Consider the following 8,655-nt stretch of genomic DNA (forward strand, 5'->3'; position numbering starts at 1 on the left):
TCCTTAGCTTCTGGCTGCTGACAAAGAGCCAAAGTTTCAAACAAGCTGAAGAATCTCAGAATCTTTGATCTAGTGCATTTACCGCACTCCATTAAAATAAAGATCCCATAGTTCCTTTTTTGCAAATTTCTATTACTCTTCTTGATTGTCAACTAATATTTAGGTCACCCCCACGGATCCAAGAGTTGGCCCAATACAGTAAACAGCCCTGAGACTATAGTCAGAATATCTGGGCTCGAATTTCACAAATGCTAGTGGTAGAAACTTGGACAGATTATCTGGATTCTCAGAATCTCCTTTTCTTAAGTAAAAGGTAAATTATTATTGACAGGGTAATTTCGATTACTAAACAAAAGAAAGCATGGGAAGCATTTGGTGTAGGGTACACAGTAAATGATCAATAAATGTCAAACGGACCTTAGTGGAGAGACAGAAAAGCAGAAAGTATCTATTTGGTTTCACCTCCACCCACGCCCACATTCATGGACATCATCATCAAGCTGAGAGGCAACCCTCCCCTTTAACACGAGGTCGTAATCTCTAATCCAAAAGAAATTCATGATGTGTATTAGTTTCCTCTTGCTGATGTAACAAATTACCGCAAACTTAGTGCTTTAAAACTACGTGAATGTATTACCTCGGTGTCTGTAGGTCAGAAGTTCTGGCCAACGTGGCTGGATTCTCTGCTCGTGGTCTCACGAGGCTGAAATCGAGGTGTTGGCTGGGGCTACAGTCCACATCTAGGGCTCAGGGTCTTTTCCAAGCTCACGGGTTGTTGGCAGAATTCATTTCCTTCTCACATTTTCCACATGGACTCCTCCATCTTCAAGCCAACAACAGCATGTCAAATCCTTGTGCTTCAAATCTCTTGGACTTCTTTTGCCCTGAGCTGGGAGAAAGTTCTGCTTTCAAGGGCTCATATCGGGCCTAACTAGATCATTCAGGCTAATTTTCTATCTTAAGGTCACTTGATTAGTAACTTAATTACATCTGCATAGTCCCTTTTGCCATGTAGCAGAGAGCATTCAAGGGTGGAACACCAGACGGTGAAAGTCACGGGGGCAAAAAGTCTGCTGGGCACACGATGTGTCCTGTAGAATAAGAATATGGGTTATTGCACTTTATCTGTTACAAATGGGGAAACAGAACAGTGTGAACTATGGTCACCCAAATGTCCAGGAATAGAACCAAAATAACCCCTTTCCTTTGTATATTTCTGATAGACTTGTGATCTCCATACCAGGCACTCCAGATGCTACTCAGTCGAATTTCCATCTTCAGCATCAGCCACCTGCTCTCTTACCTGCATCTTTTAATATGATTCAATGGCAAGAAAAGTAAAATTCAGAAAATAAAAAAAATTCAGTGCCTGCTGTGGAGACCACCACATACTCTGGGTTACAAGATGGAGAGGCTCGTGCAGAAGACTGGGGAGAGACGGATCCACTTCTCCATTGTGCCTCCCCAGAAGCTTCCAGACCTGTGGCTTCTGTTGGAGAAGGCAGCTCCTTGAGCCTTGCTGGAGTCACTGTAGCTGTGGACAGAAGTGAGCCAGGACCCAAGGCACGTGGTGCTGGTCTGGGGTGGCTCAGCCCCAGGTACCTCCAGCCAAAGCCAAAGCCAAAGCCACCTGTTCCCTTGCCTCTAGCTCCACCCTTGGTTATCAGGCTCTTGGGAGCCTCTTCCCTGCTCTCCACCCCCTCCCTGTACCCCACCCGCTGGTAGCACTAGGTTCCTGAAAACCTGAGGATAGCTCAGAACACAGAGGTGTGATTTTAAGCTGCTAAATTTTGGGGTAACTTATCATGCTGAAATAGATAGCTAATAGAATGAAATTAGCCCCAAATCGATTAACAATAAAATACTCATCCTTAAAAAAAATGATTAAAATTTTCGGTTATTTTCTTAGATTTGATATTGCAACATTTAAAAAGCAGATATCAAAGCTACTACCATATACACTTTAAATATCTTACAATTTTATTTGTCAGTTACACCTCAGCAGTGCTGAAAACAATCAAAAAGTACAGTACATATTTTCGCTTCTGAGAGACACAATGGAGGCAGATTTCAGTTGTGTGAGTGGGTCTAAGGCAGACAGGCTCTCAAACCATTCTCGTGAAAACATCTGCAAAGAACCACACGTTCTCTGGAATATTTTCCGAAAGTCACGGGGCCAAGGAAGCTCCCTTCCTGATTCTCCCATCCACAACAGCAGCATGTTACCTCTGTTCAGCCAATAAGAAATCTGGGCATGAAGAAAGTTGATAAACAGGTGAAAAGGGAAAGATCTGGGCTAAACATGTGACATCAAAGAGCCTCGGTACTTTGCCTAAAACCATCAAGATGATGTTGATGTATGTATGCTAGGAGGTTTCCAGAAGCATGGTGACATTTAATTATCCATGAGAAGATGAAGAATGTCTCCCTTTTAGCTCTATGCTTCTCCAGGATAATTGGGGGAAATTCTCCAAGCTGTTACTAATAAGGTTAAAATCAAATGGAAATTTCCCAGAAATGTTTACCTAATTTTGAACTACCACCTTCTCTAGGTAGAGTCAGGAAACAAGACCTAAATTGAAGATACGACCTACTTCAGAGGAAAAAGCCCCTAAGGTCCCAGTACTGAGCCCTGAACACAGGCTTCCAATGCTGATGCTGTACAAGTGAGCTGTGTTGTTCTTTCAGGGAAAGGGTTTGGACTGTCAGTCTGCTTCAGTGCCACTTCCTGTGATGGTGTATTTTACATCTCACCACCCGGAGTGCGTGTTCATGCTAATGGATGAAAGCCAGACCAACTCTCTCCTGCTTGTTTATTTTTTAACAATACTTTCTTCTCTTGGAAAACAAGCATCCCCGAAGCCCCCAAGAACACTTGCATTTTGGTTGATACTGTGGTCACTGAGGAATACTCTTGCTTACTTTACAAATATTACATTGACTCAGAGAACACGTGTCTCTAGAGAGAGACCCCCTTCTTCAGAGTATTTATTGTCTGTGCTTCCCAGGACATTATAGATAAACCAAGTCACCAAGGCTGGAGACAAAGTAGCCTAACGTTCATTCTCCATGGGAGAGAGCCATCCAATGTGAAGCAAAGCTTGGATTTACAAAAGTAGCCCGAGTGATGTTTCATGAATTTGGAGATCATACGAGTCAGCGTTTACCAACTGCCATTACAAACAACTCTCAAATATCAGCAGCATGTCAAAAAAAAACTATATCTCATTCTTGCTACAGGCTAAAACAGGAATTCCTTGTTAAGTGTTTCTCTGGGCTGCCGCTCCTTCAATGAAGACCCAGGGGTCCAGCCTCCATCTCGTTGTTCCATCCTCTAAATCCTCAAATTTCTCTCCATCTGGTAGTTGGAGAAAAACAAGAGAGTTATGGTTTACAAATTGTGCATCACCATGCCCTGGGCTGCTGAAGTGAATTCACAGGGGTTCCACAAACTATTTAAAATATTTTAGGGAAACCCAGCTATACTTCACATTTGTTGGACACTGCAAAAACTGTTAGCTCAAGGTAATTGCGGTTTCATCATTAAATCATGCTTCACTCATTTCTAAAATGCTCTATTATTTTTATTGAAATATAACTGACACAAATATAACACAAATTTTTATTGAAATATAACTGACACATATAACATTGTGTAAGCTTAAGATATATCATATACTGATTTGATACATATATATATTGCCGTATAAATTACCACTATAACATTAGCTAACACCTCTGTCTCGTCATTTTTTTGTTGGTTTTTTAAGCTCTAGTCTCTTAGGAACTTTGAAGTTTATAATACAGTATTGTTGACTATAATCACTATGCTGTGCATTAGCTCTCCAGGAATTATTTATCTACTAGTTCTCAGTTTATGTCCTTAAACAACATCTCCCCAGTTCCCCTCCGCCCCAACCCCAGCCCCTGGTAACCATCATTCTACTCTCTGTTTTTACAAGTTTGGCTATTTTAGAGTCCATGTATAAGTGCTATCATATAGTATTTCTCTTTTCTTTGTCTGACTTATCTCACTTAGCATAATGTCCTCAAGGTTTATTCATGTTGGCACAAGTGGCAGGAGTTCCTTCTTTCTTGCGGCTGAATAATATTCCTGTGTGTGTGTGTGTGTGTATCAATACACATCACATCTTCTTTATCCATTCATCCATTGATGGTCACTTAGGTTCTTTCCATAGCTTGGCTATTGTGAATAACGCTTCAATAAACATGGGAGTACTTATATCTCTTTGAACTCCTGTTTTCATTTCCTTTGGATATGTACCCAGGATTGGAATTACTGAACCATATGGTAGTTCTATTTTTAATCTTTTAGAGGAACTTCATGCTGTTTTTCATAGTTGCTGCACCAATTTACATTCCTGTGTACAAGGATTCCCTTATCTCCACACACTTACCAACACTTGTTACCTCTTGTATTCTTGATGATAGCCATTCTGACATGTGTGAGGCGCCATCTCATTATGGTTTTGATTTGCATTTCCCTGATGATTAGTGATGTTTAACATCTTTCCATGTACTTGTTGGTCATTTAAATGTCTTCTTTGGAAAAATGTCTATTTAGTTCCTCTGCCCATTTTCTAATTGGATCATTTTGTTTTTCCTCTTTCAGTTGTATGAATTCTTATATATATTTTTATATTAACACTTTATCTGATATATGGCTTGCAAATATTTTTTTCCCATTTTCATTTTTTATTGCTTCTTTTGCTCTGCAGAAGCTTTTTAGTTTGATGTAGTCCCACTTACTGATTTTTGCACTGGTTGCCTGTGCTTTTGGCATCCAAGAAATTATTGCGCAGTCTAATGTCAAGGAGTTTCTTCCCTACATTTTCTTCTAGGAGTTTTAGAGTATTGGGTCTTATTTTTAAGTCTTTAATCCATTTCCTGTTAATTTATATGAGTGGTGTAATACAGGGGTTCAATTTTATTTTTCTTCATGTGGCTATCTAGTTTTCCCAGTACAACTTATTGAAGAGACTATCCTTTCCTCATTGAATGCTCTTGGTTTCCTTGTCAAATATTATTTGACCATATATGCAGGGGTTTGTTTCTGGGCTGTCAATTCTGTGTCATTAGTGTATGTGTCTATTTTTACTTGTACCATACAGTTTTATTTACCATAGCTTTGTAGTATAGTTTGAAATCTGAAAGTGTGATGCTTCCAGCTTTGTTCTTCTTTCTCATGATTGCTTTGGCTATTTGGGGTCTTCTGTGACATACAAATTTTAGGATTTTTTTTCGATATTGATGTGGTCTGAACTGAAGAGCATCCTGGCTCCTTTCATGGGCAAAGACTTCCACTTCCTTGGTTAAATTTATTCCTAAATATTTTATCTTTTTTGATGCTACTGTGAATGGGATAGTTTTATTTATTTTTCAGATGTTTTATTGTTAGTGTATAGAAACAAAACTAATTTTTTATGTTGCTTTTATTTCCTGTATCTTTACTGAATTTATGATTAGTTTCAATAGGTATTGGTTGAGTCTTTGGAATTTTCTATATAGAAGATCACCTCATCTACAAATACCAACAATTTTACTTCTTCCTTTCTGATTTGGACGCCTTTTATTTCTTTGTCTTGCCTAATGGTCTGGCTAGGAATTCCAGTACTACTATGTTAAATAAGAGTGGTGAGAATGGGCACCCTTGTCTTGTTCCTGATTTTAATGGAAAAGCCTTCAATTTTTCACTGTTGGGAATGTTAGCTATGGGTTTGTCATATATGGTCTCTAAAATGCTGAGGTATCTTCTCTCTATACCCAATTTTTAGGGAGTTTTAATTATGAAATAATGTGTATTTTATCAGTTGCTTTTCCTGTATGTATTGAGATAATCATATAATTTTAATCTTTCACTCTATTAATATCATGTATCACATTTGTTGATTTGCATATGTTGAACCATTCTAGAGATAAATACCATTTGGTCATAGTGTATGATTATTTTAATGTGTTGTTGAATTTGACTTGCTAATATTTTGTGGAGAATTTTTGCATTTATACTCATTGGGAATATTAGTCTACAGTTTTCTTTTCTTGTAGTGTCCTTATCTGGCTTTGGTATCAAGGTAGTGCTGGCCTCCTAAAACGAGTTTGGAAGTATTTTCTCATCTTCAGTTTTTTGGAAGAGTTTGAAAGGATTGGTATTAATTCTTCTTTAAATGTTTGGTAGAATTTACCAGTGAAGCCATCCGGTCTTAGACTTTTTTGTGTTGGAAGGCTTTTGATTACTGATTCAATCTCATTGCTCAGTATTGGTGTGTTCAGATTTTCTGTTTAATCCTGATTCAGTCTTGGTAGGTGGTATGTTTCTAAGAATTTATTGATTTCTTTTATGTTATCCAATGTGTTGGTGTATAAGTATATATAGTAGTCTCTTATGGTCCTGTATGTTTCTGTAGTATCCATTGTAACGTCTCCTCTTTCATTTCTGATTTTACTTATTTGAATCTTCTTTTTTTTTCTTAGTCTAGCTAAAGGTTTGTCAATCTTGTTTCTTTTTGAAAAAGCAGCTCTTAGTTTTGTTGATTTTTTATATTGTTTTTCTGGTCTCTATTTCATTTATTTCTTTTCTGATCTGCTATTTCCTTTCTTCTGTTAACTTTGGGCTTGGTTTGTTCTTCTTTTTTTAGTTCCTTGAGGTATAGTTAGGTTGTTTATTTGAGATCTTTCTAATTTCTTAATATATGCATTTATCGCTTTAAACTGCCCTCTCAGAACTGCTTTTTCAGCATCCCATAGGTTGTGTGTATGTTGTGGTTCCATTTGTTTTGAGATATTTTAAAATTTTGCTTTGGATTACTTCTTTGGCCAATTGGTTGTTCAGTATTGTGTTATTTGATTTCTACATATTTGTAGATTTTCTAGCTTTCCTCTTGTTGATTCTAGCTTCATATCATTGTGGTCAGAAAAGGTACTTGGTATTATTTCAGTCTTCTTAAATTTTCTAAGACTTGTTTTGTGTCTAATCATACAGTCTATCCTGGAGAATGTTTCATGTACACTTAAGAAGAATGTGTATTTGCTTCTGTTGATGGAAGGTTCTATAAATGTTAGGTCCATTAGGTCTGATGTATGGTTCAAGTCTATTGCTTCCTCATCAATTTTCTGTCTGGATGATCTACCCATTTCTAAAATGGGATATTAAAGTCCCCCGCTTTATATATTCATTTATTGTTTATTGATTGATTATTGTCTATTTCTCCCTTCAGATCTGTTAGTATTTGCTTAATATATTTAGGTGCTTCAATGCTGGTTATGTATATATTTACAATTGTTATATCTTTTTGATTACTTGACCCCTTTATCATTATATAACAACTTTGTCCCAAAATTTTTGACTTAAAAATCTGTTTTTCTAATGTAACTATAGCTATTCCCTCCTTCATTTGGCTTCTGATTGCATTTTTTCAAATCCCTTCATTTGAGCCTATGTGTGTCTCTAAATCTGAAGTGAGTCTCTTGTAGTCAGCATATAGTTGGGTCTTATTTTTTATTCATCCAGTCATCCTTTTGATTGGCGAATTCAATTCATTTACTTTTAGCGTGATTATTGATATAGGAGGACTTACTAATGCCATCTTATTACTTGTTTTCTAGTTGTTTGGTATTCCTGTTGTTTCTTTTCCCCTCTATTTGTTCCTACTTTTGTAGGTGGTATGCTCTTTTCCCCCTTTCTGTATCTTCTGTGAAACTACTTTAGTTTTTACTTTGTGGCTACCATGAGGCTTACATAAGACCTCTCATAGATAAAACAGTCTCTTTTAAGCTGATGGAACATTTAGTTCAATCATCTACAAAATCTTTACCCTTTTACTCCCCTCCTTTAATATTTTCTATTTCATTATTTACTTTTTTATATTGTGTATTCATTAACCCAGTATAATAGCTATAATTTTTAATAGTCTTTTTCTTTGACCTTTATACTATATAGTTCAGTGGTTCACACTATCCTATTACAGATTTAAAGTTTTCTAAGTCTGACTTATATTTACCTTTGCCAGTGTGTTGTATAATTTTGTATGTTTTTATGTCATTGATTAGCATCTTTTTCATTTCAGCTTGTGGAACTCCTTTCAGCATTTATTGCAAAGCAGGTATAGGATGATGAAATCTCTCAGCTTTTCTTTGTCTAGGAAAGTCTTTTTTTCTCCTTCATATCTGAAAGATAACTTTCCTGTATAGAATATTCTTAGCTGGCAATTTTGTTCTTCCAACACTTTGAATATGTCATTTTACTTTCTCCTGGTTTGTAGAGTTTCTGCTGAGAAATCTACAGATGGGCTAGTGGAGCTTCCTTTGTAAGTTGTAATCCCTTTTTCCCTAACTACATTTAGAATTCTTTCTTTATCCTCAATTTTTGACAGTTTTATTATAAGGTGTCTTGGAGAAGATCTTTTGATATGATAGGGTGATCTATTAGCTTTGTTAACTTTGAGGTCCGATTCTCTCCCCAGGTTTGGGAAGTTCTCAGCTATTATTTCTTTAAATAAATGATCTGCTCTCTTCTCCCTCTCTTCTCCTTCTGTAATACTGATTATTCAACTATTTGTTCTTTTGATGGAATCCCATAGATCATGTAGGCTTTCTTCACTCTTTTTTATTCTTTTTCCTTCATTCTCCTCTAACTGG

The sequence above is a fragment of the Phocoena sinus genome, chromosome 18 (assembly GCF_008692025.1).
Source record: "Phocoena sinus isolate mPhoSin1 chromosome 18, mPhoSin1.pri, whole genome shotgun sequence".
Taxonomy (NCBI): Eukaryota; Metazoa; Chordata; class Mammalia; order Artiodactyla; family Phocoenidae; genus Phocoena; species Phocoena sinus.